The sequence below is a fragment of the Notolepis coatsorum genome (assembly GCF_963971535.1).
Source record: "Notolepis coatsorum genome assembly, chromosome: 11".
Taxonomy (NCBI): domain Eukaryota; kingdom Metazoa; phylum Chordata; class Actinopteri; order Aulopiformes; family Paralepididae; genus Notolepis; species Notolepis coatsorum.
The window spans coordinates 2,950,339-2,964,461 of NC_140175.1; the positions used below are offsets into that span (position 1 = coordinate 2,950,339).

At 45.0% G+C, this 14,123-nt stretch overlaps 1 pseudogene across 1 annotated transcript in view; it reads right to left on the reverse strand.

Moving 5' to 3' along the window:
• LOC311236472 (2-oxoglutarate dehydrogenase complex component E1-like) overlaps positions 1-9,029 on the reverse strand; it is a 52,704-nt pseudogene extending 43,675 nt beyond the window's left edge. Inside the window, exons 1-2 of the transcript XR_014621080.1 lie at positions 8,926-9,029; positions 7,004-7,543 (exon numbers count right to left, since the gene is read on the reverse strand). The product of XR_014621080.1 is annotated as a 2-oxoglutarate dehydrogenase complex component E1-like (transcript). The remainder of the gene's footprint in view (positions 1-7,003; positions 7,544-8,925) is intronic.
• Positions 9,030-14,123: the final 5,094 nt, after the last annotated feature.

Consider the following 14,123-nt stretch of genomic DNA (forward strand, 5'->3'; position numbering starts at 1 on the left):
GGACAATTTGACAGAAGGAACAGTCGTCATGATTATCGACCAGTCACTACCCCGAGCTATGTGGCCGGCTGGCCGCGTAAGCAAAGTGATCACCGGTGCCGACGGAAAGGTCAGAGCGGCCGAAGTGCTCGTCCAAGGGCGGATCTACACCCGACCCGTGGCGAGGCTAATAGAGTTGCCAAGGCTCCCAGATGAATGAATGAATGACCTTTATTTATAGAGCACCCTTCACAGCACGAATGCACAGGGTGCTTTACACTACATCTTAATATAAAAACACAATAAAAACAAAATCAGAAAATAAATGACAACAGACAAACAGCAGTTAAAAACAGTGAAACCAGATAGAAAGAGTAGAATAAAAGAATTTGGATAAAATCATGAGTCACTAATTAAAACAACACTATAGAACAGAAAAAGGCGCCTATGTGTGATTAAAAGCCTGCCTGAACAAATGTGTTTTTAGTTGTTTTTTAAACGAGTTCTCAGAGGGGGCAGTTCGCAGGTCCAGGGGGAGAGCGTTCCAGAGCCTTGGTGCTGTCACCTCGAAGGCTCGATCACCCCTTGTTTTTAGCCTGGTCCTGGGGATCACTAGGAGGTGCTGATCGGCAGATCTGAGTGAGCGGGTGTTTGTGTAGGGATGGATGAGTTCCGTGATGTAGATAGGGGCCTGACCGTGAAGTGCTCTGAAAGTGAAAGTGAGGACTTTGAAGTGAATTCTATAGTGTACCGGGAGCCAGTGCAGGGATACCAAAATGGGAGTGATGTGACATGATTTTTTTGACCTTGTGAGTAGCCTGGCTGCAGCATTTTGGACCATTTGTAGTTTATCTGTGGATGATTTGGTGAGACAGGTGAAAAGTGAGTTGCAGTAGTCAAGCCTAGAGGAAATAAAAGCATGCACGGACAGTTCTAGTTCAGAGTGAGATATGATGGTGCGCAGTTTTGCAATGTTTCTGAGGTGAAAGAAGCAGGTGCGTGTGAGTGTTTTGACATGTTTGTCTAGGTTCATGGCCTGGTCAAAGACAACACCCAGGTTTCTCAGGTGGGGACGTATGTTGTCTTTAAGGGACCCCAAGTGAGTGGCCACTCTAGCTGCAGTCTTTTCAGCTGCTACGATCAGCACCTCCGTTTTATTTGCATTTAACTGGAGGAAGTTACTCCCCATCCAGCTCTCAATGCCGAGCAGGCACTCCTGGAGAAGGCTGAGTTTCTCCAAGTTGTCGGGTTTAAAAGAGCAGAGTAGTTGTATGTCGTCTGCGTAGCAGTGATATTTAATGCCGGTGAATTTGTTGATGAGGAGGCCTAGGGGAAGCATATAAATGGCAAAGAGGAGTGGTCCTAGCACCGATCCCTGTGGTACCCCACATGAGAGAGGGGCGGGGTCAGATTTAAAAGGACCCACAGCCACCGAGAACGTTCTCTCCCTCAGATAAGAGGCGAACCAATTTAGAGCGCTCCCAGATACTATTGATGACGACCATGACCCCATGACTTTGTGAACTGCCCTACCCTCACAACAGACATTGAGTAGTGGACAGTGCGGTTAATCTGTCTGCTTATCTAATTAGGTGGGACTAATTAGGAGGCGGCTGTTACAAAGGATCAGATTAAACCGAATATATATATTTATTGATTGATATATATTGCATAATATTTGTATATCGTTTGAGATCCCTTGTATATTCCTTGTACATATACACGGAATATCCCTTTAGCCTAGTACAGACCATAATATTTCATTCTCCTATTGGACAGCGGTCCACAGGCGCCAAGGCCATGCCTCCAAAGTCAGGTTCAAAGTCACCGCCGGGGACATGCCTGGACATGAACGGTATTGCGCAAGGATATGAGACAGGAATAGAGCTGGTACTAGTTTGTTCATCTAAGCGTATAAATACGGCGCAGGTGAATACAGAAGCACTTAGAGAGTTACCCAATAAGTTGAAGCCTCACCCACGATACGACGTGCGGTGCAGTATGGCCTGTTTGGCCCCAAATAGAGCATTGAGACCGCGTGCGAATTAATAACTGAAGTGTCAGAGTTTAACGCTGTACCGTCGAGTTCGACCTATTCTATTAAGTCAGTAATAGTCTATTCGTGTATAGTGTATCGTGCGGCTAAAGTTCTACGGTGACCAGCATCACCAACGTTTCCTCGTACCAGCTAGTGTGCTTACCCAGGCTGGGCTGCTTATCCTGGCGCTTTCACCCGAGGAGCCCTAGACGAGGATCGTGTGGATTATGTACACTGGATAACCTACCCGACGAATGCATAGCCCATTTCGGCTGGATTATATTTGCTTTTGGTCCTGTAATTGATGGAGCGGAGAATCGCCGACACCCACAAGTGTGTGGGATTTACCCTGTGAGGAGCCACGTCGAGTCTGCCTCTCAGAAGTCTGAGGCCGGCTAGCTTTCTTCCATGTGGAGCTACATGCTACGGAGAACAGCTGTATTCGTCTGTGGATCAAGATCTTATTGCACCGTCTCCTGTACTCGGAGTCTCCTTATCATCGTTGACCCAGACTCTACTACCGACAAATCTTCTACCCTTGCTGGCTTACAACCGGGGGGACCCTTCCAGTATCTCCCGCTATATTACTAGTGTACCATAGATATAATTCCCTAAGATTCAGGTTGTATGATTATCTCCTGCGTAATATGAGAATGGACATTCGTTATTGATTTGCCTACGCACATTCCTTTGCCTTATAAGCGCATCCAAAGTGAAGTAAAGTAAAGTATATTATGTACCTTTTGCTGCTAATAAATACTTAAATACAGCTTTGTGTGGAACCGAGTCATTGTGGGGAAGTGTTCATCATTAGATACCTGTGTACTGTATGGCCAGTAGGAATGTACATAAGACGGTAGTGGTTTAATGATACCATACTTATCAATACAGTCAGGGAATTGTACCCCTCAAAAGTACCTTTTGAATAGCCCTGTCAAGATAAACAAATCACTATATGAAGGGAATTTTATAGTACACAGCTCCTTGAAGGTATGGAAACAGATTAAAACATACTTGAAAGCTCCAAATATGTATACAGACACTCCAATCGGTAATAACGCATGCCTTTAAGCCATCCACTATAGGGTGCTTGAAGGACTTGTACCAAGGGGGCCAGTTTTTATCATTCGAGCAACTGAGGGTCAAACATGATTTACCGTCAACAAATTTTTTCCGCTATCTACAGATACGGAACTTCGTAAGGACTCACGTAGATACATGGTCAGACATTCCTCAGCATCAAGCACTGGAAACTATAATTAATGTTAGACCAGGTAGTAAAGGGGCGGTGTCAAAAATATACCAGACACTTTTCAATCAGATAATAATTAGCACAGAAATATATAGGACTGAGTGGGAGTTAGAACTGGGGATACCCCTCAATGAGGAATTCTGGGAAACGTGTCTTACAAAATATTCACCGGTGCTCTGTAAATGTTAGAATTAACTTGATTAAATTTAAAGTGATACACAGGTTGCACTACTCAAAGGTGAACGTGAATAAGATGTATCCTAGCGTATCAGCACTGTGTAACAAATGTAAAAATCAAGATGGTACCCTTACACATCAACTCTGGTCTTGTCCCAACTTACACACGTTCTGGTCTGATATATTTGACTTTTATTCAAAAGCTTTTAATAAACAGTGGGAACCCTGCCCCTTAGTGGCCATTTTGGGCTCTAGCGCCGATGCTACAGTACTAGGTACTCTGGCAATGAAAAATGGCCGATATATCTAGGTGCTGTGTTGGCTAAAAAGCTCATCTTGAGACTCTGGAAGTCGGATGCATTACCCTCATTTGAAATGTGGATGAGAGAGCTGGGTGAGACCCTCTACTTAGAGAGGCTTAGATTTAAAAATACAGGACGGAGAAAGGTGTTTGATACGACATGGGGACCGGTGTTGGACTACTTAAAGGGTCTGAGGGAGGATGAAGAGGATATATAAGTTCAAAGTGTTACTCATATTACAGTAATGTCTCTGAAGCTATATTCTCTGTTTTGTCTTGGCTTTTGGCCTTTTTCTAATGCTCTGGTTTTTTCGGTCTCTTTCTTATTTCCCAGCAAGAATCTAGCTTATTTAACTATCCTGTTTGTATAGTATATGTATAAATCCGCCAAATGAAAGAATGTTTATTTTTATTTTTAATCTTTTTTGTTATATGCCGCTGTACAATTGTTTTTGAACAAGAAGAAAAAATAAGATTGCACGTGTGCATCATTATGGAATGTAACTAAAGTAATGTGCAATAAAAATACTTGTAAAAAAAATTATTGAATAAAAATGGAATAAAATATACAGTAAATAAATACAGTACAAATATGCTGAGGTCTACAGTAGGTGTAGTATTGCACAGTGCTGTTTCAAACTAAGTCCAGGAAGATGGTAACTGCCACTCTGTGCTCAGTGATGCAGTGAGGCACAGTGATGCATTGTATAGTCTGATGGCTGTCGGAATGAAGGACTTCCTGTGCCGTTCAGTGCTGCATTTGGGTAGTGTGAGCCTAGCACTGAACCTGCTCCTCCTGTCAGCCAAGTCTGTGTATAGTGGGTGGGAGGGGTCTGTGTGTATAGTGGGTGGGAGGGGTTGTCCCTGATGGCCTGGAGCTTAGCAAGGCTCCTCCTCTCCGCCACCCTCGCTAGGGAGTCCAGCTCCACCCCAACCACGCTACTGGCCTTCCTGACCAGCTTATCCAGCCTGGTTGTGTCCCCTGCTCTCAGTCCACTGCCCCAGCAGGTCACAGCGTACAAGAAGGCGCCCGCCACCACCGACTCATAGAACATCCTCAACCAGGGACCGAAACTAAAGCCCGCCGCCCGCCAGGGGCGGGCTGTTTTTACCTTTGGCGCATGACACTTAGAGGGCTGCCCGCCGTGTGGCGTGTAGACGTGTAGTTCATAACGATACTCTTGTGCGAGTACAGATTATAGCCGCTCGTCTTTTTTTTCTCCGCTGCGAGATCGTTAAAAAACTACAAGTCCCACATTGCACTCAAGTCAACGGTCCAATCACAGTAGAGTGACGTGACTGGTTTCACGAGAAAGAAAGCAAATGACTAATCGGAAGCTCTCATTTGGCTTGTTTACTTCCGTCTGCTCTAGTCTATATCGGACCTCCATGAGCTAACGTTACTGTTTAAACAATGACCCAGTCAACTATTCACTTTTAGTTTAATACATGACGAGGCATTGTCTAACGGTATCTAGCTGGCTAGCTACTGATAGCTGCTGATATCAACAAATGCTCCAGCAATAGTCGACTCGAGTGCTCCGTTCCCTCATTAGCTAGCTTAGCTAGCTCAAATTAGATCCATCTGTCCCAGTAAACTAAATTGTCTTAACGTTATCTACCGGGCTAGCAGTAGCTACAGATAGCTCCTGATATCAATGTCTTATAACATTGATTGAATGCGTATTCTAGCTGAGGGCATGTTGAATGTGATTTGACAAAATAACCGTAACGTTAAATAGGGTCCAGCTGCATCGCTGGAGAATCCTTGCATGCTGAATGTAGGGTCTAGCTGAATATAGGGTCTAGCTGCAGGGCTGGAGAATCCTTGCTGGAGCTGGAGGCTACTCAAGTATACACACAGACAGTGGAGCTGTTTGCAGATAGCAAGCATTTTGACTTATTGCGTGGTGGCGATGTCTCGCAGATAATACAACTACAAGTATGATTATATAATATATATTTTATTTAAAAAAAATATTTTATATAAAATATATATATATATTTTTTTAATCAAAAAAATTTTGGCAGGTAAGAAATATGCTTGGCGGGTAGACTCTTCCCATCTACCCGCCACTGGCCGGTGAGTCAAAAAGTTTATTTCGCTCCCTGTCCTCAACATCCTTGTACAGACATTGAAGGATCTCAGCCTTCTGAGGAAGTAGAGTCGGCTCTGGCCCTTCTTGTACAGTGCCTCTGCATGTTTTGACCCGTTCAGTTTGTTGTCGATGTGCACACCGAGGTATTTGTACACCTCAACCATAATTGTTGGAAATATCTAATGTTCTGGTAAACAAGAATACCCTGAAGACTCTGGCAGGAGCACTCATTCAAGGGTACTACGACTATGCTTGCACCTCATGGTACCAAAGCACCTCAAAGGCACTAAAAACCAAATTACAAACATCTCAAAACAAACTGGTCAGACTACTGCTTGACCTGACTCCTAGAACCCACCTCACCCCTGCCCACTTTGACAACCTAGGATGGCTTAGAGTAGACGACAGAGTACAGCAACTTGCAATGGGCCTGGTCTACAAGATACACTACACGACCAAGGTACCCATGTACATGTCAAAATACTTCCCAAAGGTCAGTGAATACCATGACCACAACACCAGAGGGAGCTCCACAAATCATGTTAAACCCAGATTCGGCAAAAAAAAAAAGACTAAACACATTTCGCAATTATGCCACATCAATGTGGAACGCCCTACCCACAGCTGTAAAGGAATGTGAATCACTACCCACTTTCAAAAACACTCTCAAAGAACACCTACGGGAGACTGCAATTCGAAACTGGCCCCTACAAATGTCCTAACCCAGTTGTACTGTAAATGACCAAGTATGGCTTTGTCAGTATTCCAATGTACAGTGTACAGTGTCACCCCCCCCTACCCACCCCCCCCCCCCTCAACCTCCAATGTACAGCCCCACCCCACCTACCCAACCTCCTCCAATGTACAGTTTCTACGTCAAATGTATATACACTCTTTTTCTGGAAACATTTTGTATCACAAACAGTACTGTATTTGCAAATCTGGTATGTCATAAATGTCTAGATGTAGCAGTACTGTCTATCTGTATGTCATATATGTTATGATGAATTGAAAATGGGGGACCCTGATGTAAACAAGACGAAAGTCTTTCTCTGGTCTGCATCCCCTTAACAATTGTATGTATTGAGCTGTACTGTATTGTACCCATTCTGCAATCTGTTAATAAACTTTTCAATCTCTCTCTCTCTCTCTCTCACCTTGTGCACGCTCCTGGGCTCCTCCAGCCAGGCGTAGTACATCTCCTCCACGTAGTTGGAACTCGTCCCGTTTAAAAAGGGCTCAGCGGCCACAGACGCACTCAGGCGCCTCATTGGCTGAAACGTCCTTAGAGCCCCGGCCGCCGCCGTCGCCGACCTGGGCTGTGATAGGCTCTGGGTGGCCTGGGCAGCCGTGATAGGCCGTAGCCTAGCAACTGTAGTCCTTAAGCGGTGCATGGCTGCCGGTGTGTCTCAATAAAGTCTGAGGCGAGGAGACTCTATGTTCCTCCTGCTGGCTCCTCCCCCTCAGCTCTCCTGGCTCCTCCCTCTCAGCTCTGCTGGCCCCTCCCTCTCAGCTCTGCTGGCTCCTCCCTCTCAGCTCTGATGGCTCCTCCCTCTCAGCTCTGCTGGCTCCTCCCTCTCAGCTCTGATGGCTCCTCCCTCTCAGCTCTGGTGGCTCCTCCCTCTCAGCTCTGCTGGCTCCTCCCTCTCAGCTCTGCTGGCTCCTCCCTCCTGCTCCTGCCGACACACCCACTCTGTCTGTATAAATATAAATATTGCACAATCAGACACTGTGAATATTTCCAGAGGAGCGTTCATATTGGGACCGGCTACTGTATGTCGTGTACATTCGGCCCACGGTCCCGTAGCGTTATCGAATGGCCCCAGGCGACAGGGATCAGGTGACTAAGAATAAGTACAGTCCAACCTATATAGCTCCTGGAGAGAGAGAGAGAGAGAGAGAGAGAGAGAGAGAGAGAGAGAGAGAGAGAGAGAGAGAGCAGGAGAGAGAGAGAGAGCGAGAGAGGAGAGAGACACACAGTGTGTAGTGCACAACACGTGCCTAATAACGAAACCGCACATAAGTTTCACTTTCAGTTTAATTTATTTATTTTAATGTAAGAACTTCGAAGTAAGTATGATGAAGTCAGAAGAAGTCGTATAACTTCTTTAACTAATTGTATCTCACTACACGCGCTGTGATTTTAAGAGGACTGCTCTGTTGTAATTCAACTAATTGAACTATTTTATCACACTTTTTACTTCTTACTGATCTGCACTGATCTGTTTAGTATGTTACAGTAAATAATACCCTGTTGTATGTCCGGTCTATTTTATTATTTTTAGCGTATTTTTAAACTGAATCATTTAAAACTATTTCTTACTGAATGAAACTGTAAACAGAGAGGCGTTGGGGATGCTAGATCCTAATGTGAAACACTGTGATTTACCTTATTGCTACCTCTCGATCTTTCTTTATCTTTTTTATGCTCGCTATAAGTGCTATACAATTAAAGTTATTATTATTATTATTATTATTATTATTATTATTATTATTATTATTATTATTATTATTATAATAACGTCAGCTCTCTACTACAACGACACGAGCTTGGATGTTGAATTCCTTCTATGCACCATAATCGATTGTGGATGAAAGCGCTAACTACCGTCGACCTATTGATTGATTGATTGATTGATTGATTGATTGATTGATTGATTGATTGATTGAAAATTGTATTAACAGATTGCAGAATGGGTACAATACAGTACAGCCCAATACACACAATTGTTAAGGCGATGCAGACCAGAGAAAGACTTTCGTCTTGTTTAATAAAGTTTTCAATCAATCAATCAACACACACACACACACACACACACGACACACCTATACACCTACACACAGCCCGCAAGTTTAAAATGCCATTACTTTAAAAGGCCATTACTAGAACATAATATACTTAGTATAGCCAGCAATGCATGACACTAACTAACTGAACTAAAACAACGTGGAAGCATCACCGCAGAACGGACGGAGTCGGTGGTAAAGTAAAGCATGGAGGCTCAACTATAGTAGACGAGACGAGACGGGGCTCAAACTAGGACAGAGTGAAGACCAGCTCGTTAGTCGCTCACAGTACCTTTGACAGAAGAGCGGTTGATGCTTTTCGAGCTTTGAGCCGCGTTTTAGTTCAGTTGTTCTTCAGCCTGTCCCGTCCCGTCCCGTCCCGTCCCGTGTCCCGTGTCCCGGTGGCTGAGCTGAGCGTGTGAGTGACGCGGCAGTGGGGTGCTGTCCAAACCACCCGGTGCTGATCCTGGCTGCGTCACGCTTCGCTGGCGTGGTGACGTCACCGCGCACACTGAAACACCCCACGTGGGGGCCACGTTGTTGCATCAGTAGTAGTAGTAGTAGAGAGAGAGAGAGAGAGAGAGAGAGAGAGAGAGAGAGAGAGAGAGAGAGAGAGAGAGAGAGAGAGAGAGAGAGAGAGAGAGATACTTTCAAAGAGACTTTGAAAACATGGCAAATAACGCAAAACTCCCACACCTACTGGGTGAAATATGAGAAGGGAGACAGAGAGGGTCACTGTGGTGAACCCTGACCCCTGTATGACCCCCTCGATCCATGGAGGGTGGTTCTGTTCGATCTGGAGTCACGCGTGTCATGTTTCACGTGGTTTGAAAGGAAGTAGATCTGTGATTAGTTAATCCACACCATTCAATACAGAGTTACACCACGGAGTGACCAGGTGGCCGGTAACTAGAGACTGGTCAGTGTGACCTACAAAGTGAATGATTGACAAGCTACTGATTCATTGATTGATTGAAAACTTTATTTAACAGATTGCAGTAATGGGTACAATACAGTACGGCTCAATACAAAACAACTGCTGAGATGATGCAGACCAGAAAAAGACATAGCGTCTTGTTTACATCAGGGTCCCCCATATTCAATTCATCAGGACATTTATGACACACAAGACATACAGATATACAGAACTGTGATCATAAAATATATATACATCCGAAGGGGAAGAAACTGTACATTGGTGGGGGGGGGGGGGGGGGGGGATTTGGACATTTACAGGGGCCAGTTTCTAATTGCAGCCACCCGTAGGTGCTCTTTGAGAGCGGTTTTGAAGGTGGGTAGGGATTCACATTCCTTCACGGTTGTGGGTAGGGCGTTCCACATTGATGTGGCATAATTGCGAAACGTGTTTAGTCCCTTGTTTGAGCCGAATCTGGGTTTAACATGATTTGTGGAGCTCCCTCTGGTGTTGTGTCGTGGTATTCACTGACCTTTGGGAAGTATTTTGACATGTACATGGGTATCCCAGTGGTGTAGTGTATCTTGTAGACCAGGCCCATTGCAAGTTGCTGTACTCTGTCGTCTACTCTAAGGGGCCTGTCTCACTCACCAATTGGGGTCGAATCAGCGCCCCCGGGGACGGGGGGGAGTGTTCTCACTCAGACGGACACACCCCTTTTGGGAGCGAAGCGGCGCTGATTCGGAATACCCCCCCGCTGAACCTGGGACGGTTGAAATAGGTGGTCTCGGGTGCGGGCCAGTGGGAGCGGGGGGCGTGACACACACAACGTCGTTACTGTAATGCTTTTCATGGTTGCTTGAATTTTGGGCAGATAAAACCACACAGCAACAACTGGACAATACCCACAAAAACGATATTTATGGGCAATTTGAGAGTTCAGACCGCAACCAAACAAGCATGTGGAGCGTCACAGCTCAGTGGATGAAAACATGAAGCCACGTTACAAACAGCACTTCCCTGGCTCGCATTAGGCCTGGCAATTTTGTTTCTTGTTCAATGCATTTATTTCTATTAGACCAGTGGTGCCCAACCAGTCGGCCGTGGTCGACCAGTAGATCAATGACATGCAATATAATTGCCACGAGCGATGGGATAATGTGCTGAACAGGCTAAGCTAACTAGCGTTAGCCGTTAGCTTAGCGTTTGCCACAATGCTATACTGTTATACTGGCATATTCCATTCATGTTAGCATTTAAGCTAACAAAATCAGCGCCGACGAGACTAAACTCAGCTTTTGGTGTTCAATTGTGTTGATGTTAGGTTTGTTTCATCAACAAATGAGAGGCAGAACACACAGTGAATGTATCCGTTTTGTTTATTGCACGTTCTTTGCTGAAAAATAAGTGCTACAGGCTATACTAGACTAGCGTTAGCCGTTAGCTTAGCGTTAGCCCTGGGAAACGCTCAAAAGCGAACTCTACAACACCATCCATTCGTGATAAAATGGGGTGGGTTATATTGACAAGGCTTGACAACAGAGGTTCAAATATAACTTCATATTTATTGGTTATTTGTTTCTTTTATATCAGCATCCAGTCTCCACGACAACGCCTCTACTTCCTCAGGCGCCTAAGGAAGTTCCAAGTCAGCCAGAAGATCCTTAAGAACTTCTACTCATGTACAATAGAGAGCATCTTGACCGGCAACATCACCTCCTGGTTTGGGAATAGCACTGCAAAAGACCAAAGCAGACTACAAAGAGTGACACGTTCAGCCGAACGCACAATCGGAGGGGGGCTCCCCACCCTCCAGAACATTTACTACAAGCGTTGCAAGGGGAAGGCTAAGAGAATTATTAAGGACTCGAGCCACCCGAACAACTGCCTCTTTGAACTGCTGCCGTCAGGCAAGCGATACAGGAGTCTCAAGGCGAGCACAGAAAGACTCAGAAGTAGCTTCTATCCCCAGGCCATCAGGCTGCTAAACGAACAATGAATGAACACTACACAACAACAACCACCAAACACACATAGCACACACATCCACACGCACACACTCACTTTAAACAAACACACTGTAGCACCCACTACACACACTTTATAGCACACACCCACTTTAAACAAACACACTGTAGCACCCACTCCCCACACTTTATATTTATGGATGAAGGATTGCACTACAACTCGTACACCTTACTGTAAATTGTACCTAAAATTGTACCTCATCCCATTTCTGCTTTGCACTAGATAGTACTGTACATTAGTACACTGCATAGTTGTGTATTGTATATTATATGGTAACTCAGAACATTGTACATATGTCTATACCGAACAACTGTGACCTCATTTTCTTCTTCTAAATTCATGCTATATTATGTTATTATGTTATTTGATACTATCTTGTCTAGCACAGTCTCTGGAGCGAAACAGTAAGAAGCATTTTGTATGAAAGTATTCTGTACTTCTGTATGACAACTATTAAAGAACTTGAACTTGAACTTGAACTTGAGTCTCCGTGTTAACACACTTCCTGTTTACATTTTCGAGCGTGACATCATCGCCCACAGCAAGCGTAAACACTCAAAACGCAAACCGTAAACAGAACCCGGAGCGAACCAAGACTGAAGTGTGTACACAAACTAGAGGGGGGAGAGGGAGGGGGGAAGTTCGCACCCTACCCGGAATGAGGACGGTACGGAATGGAACGGAACCGAATGGGTGAGTGAGAAAGGCCCCTGAGCCATCCTAGGTTGTCAAAGTGTGCAGGGGTGAGGTGGGTTCTAGGTATGTCAATTAGTAGTCTGACCAGTTTGTTTTGTGATGTTTGTAATCTTGTTTTTAGGGCCTTTTTTATGTGCTTTTGGTACCATGAGGTGCAAGCATAGTCGTAGTACCCTTGAATGAGTGCTCCTGTTAGAGTCTTCAAGGTATTCTTGTTTACCAGAGAGGAGATCCGGTACAAGAATCTTGTTCGTTGGTTGACTTTTTTTTATTACATTGGATGCCATTTTGTCACAGGAAAGATTAGCCTCTAGGATGGAACCCAGGTAGGTAATTTCATCTTTCCTTGTGACAATATTGTCACCCACTGTAACTGAGAAGCCGTCGGCCTTGCTGAGTTTGCTATTTGATCCGAAGAGAATGGATTCTGTTTTACCCATGTGTAATGATAGTTTATAGTTATCATAACACACCAGCTCTTAATACCACCACTTGTAAGCATAATGGATGGAAACTCTAGTCTAGGCCAGCGGTACTCAGACACGTTGAAAATAACTGATTCATGTCGTTGCAGGTGAATGTAGTGTAGCATCCTCTGCATAACTATGGAACTTCTCCATGTGTCATTCGGGTGAGTCCCTGTAGATCTCTCAAACGGGTCAAAGGAACACACTGTGCCTACCGGGAAGAGACAAGGACTGGTTTCGCTACATAACTCCAATGAACAGAAAAGGCATTTCCTGTTGTATCACGGAAGATTCCTTTGCTGCACCTTAAAGAAGGCTGCGTCATAGAGGATTGTACCGGATAGGTATGTCAGACCAGAGAGTATCGGGTCGTGAAAGATAAGATAAGATGATCCTTTATTGATCCCCTTGGGGAAATGCGGGTGTCAAAGCAGCATGAGGGGGGGGGGGGGGGGGGTACAGGGGGGTGGGGGGTGCATAGCTTCACAGTCCTATATATACTATAGGTACACTTAAAGTATAGAAATACAATGTAATATAAATATAAAAAAAAGTACAAACACAAGATAGCCCAGTGATGAGAGTCCAGTGATATTAGTCTCTAGTGCAAAATACAAGAGAAGATAGTCGGTGCGGTGATGTGAGTCTCTAGTTCTCAAGTCCCGAGTTGTGACAGTGATAGTTCTGGCAGCAGAGCCGGCCGTCTGAGCACCTGATGGCTGCCGGTATAAAGAAACCAACGTCTCCTCTACACTCACTGACAGCAGGAACGACCCTGGTCCCGCGTGCCTGTAGCTGTTCCGCAACCGTTGCTATTTCCGGGGTAGGCCTGATTGGCCCCGACAGGCACGTGACCCGCCGCGGCCACGCCCCGCGGCAGCCCCAGGACGCGGCAACGAGGCTGCTGTGGTTCACAGGCGCCACATCGCAGTCATCAGTCATAATAATCGCGCCGCAGTCGGCAGTCATGCAATCATTTATCATTTAACATTTGAAAGGCATACATTGTTGTATGAAATAAAATAGTATAGAGACATATGTACAGCGTCGCGCCGCAGTCGGCAGTCATGCAATCATTTATCATTTAACATTTGAAAGGCATACATTGTTGTATGAAATAAAATAGCGGGGAGAATATGCTCACGCGAGCGGCATCGCTGAGCTCTGGTGACGGTCTTATTGGGGCTTATGCCGAGAACAGCAGTAACACAACATTGCAACTGTTGTGTTACTGCTTTCTGACCGAATTAGTCATTCATTTGTAGCTATAAAGACATATTCATAATCCAACATATGTGTAAAGAAACAACATATTCCGATTGGAAGGACTCCCAGCTCCTTCCTGCTCGCGTCTCACAGGGCTGAGCTGTGCACGGCGCTGCT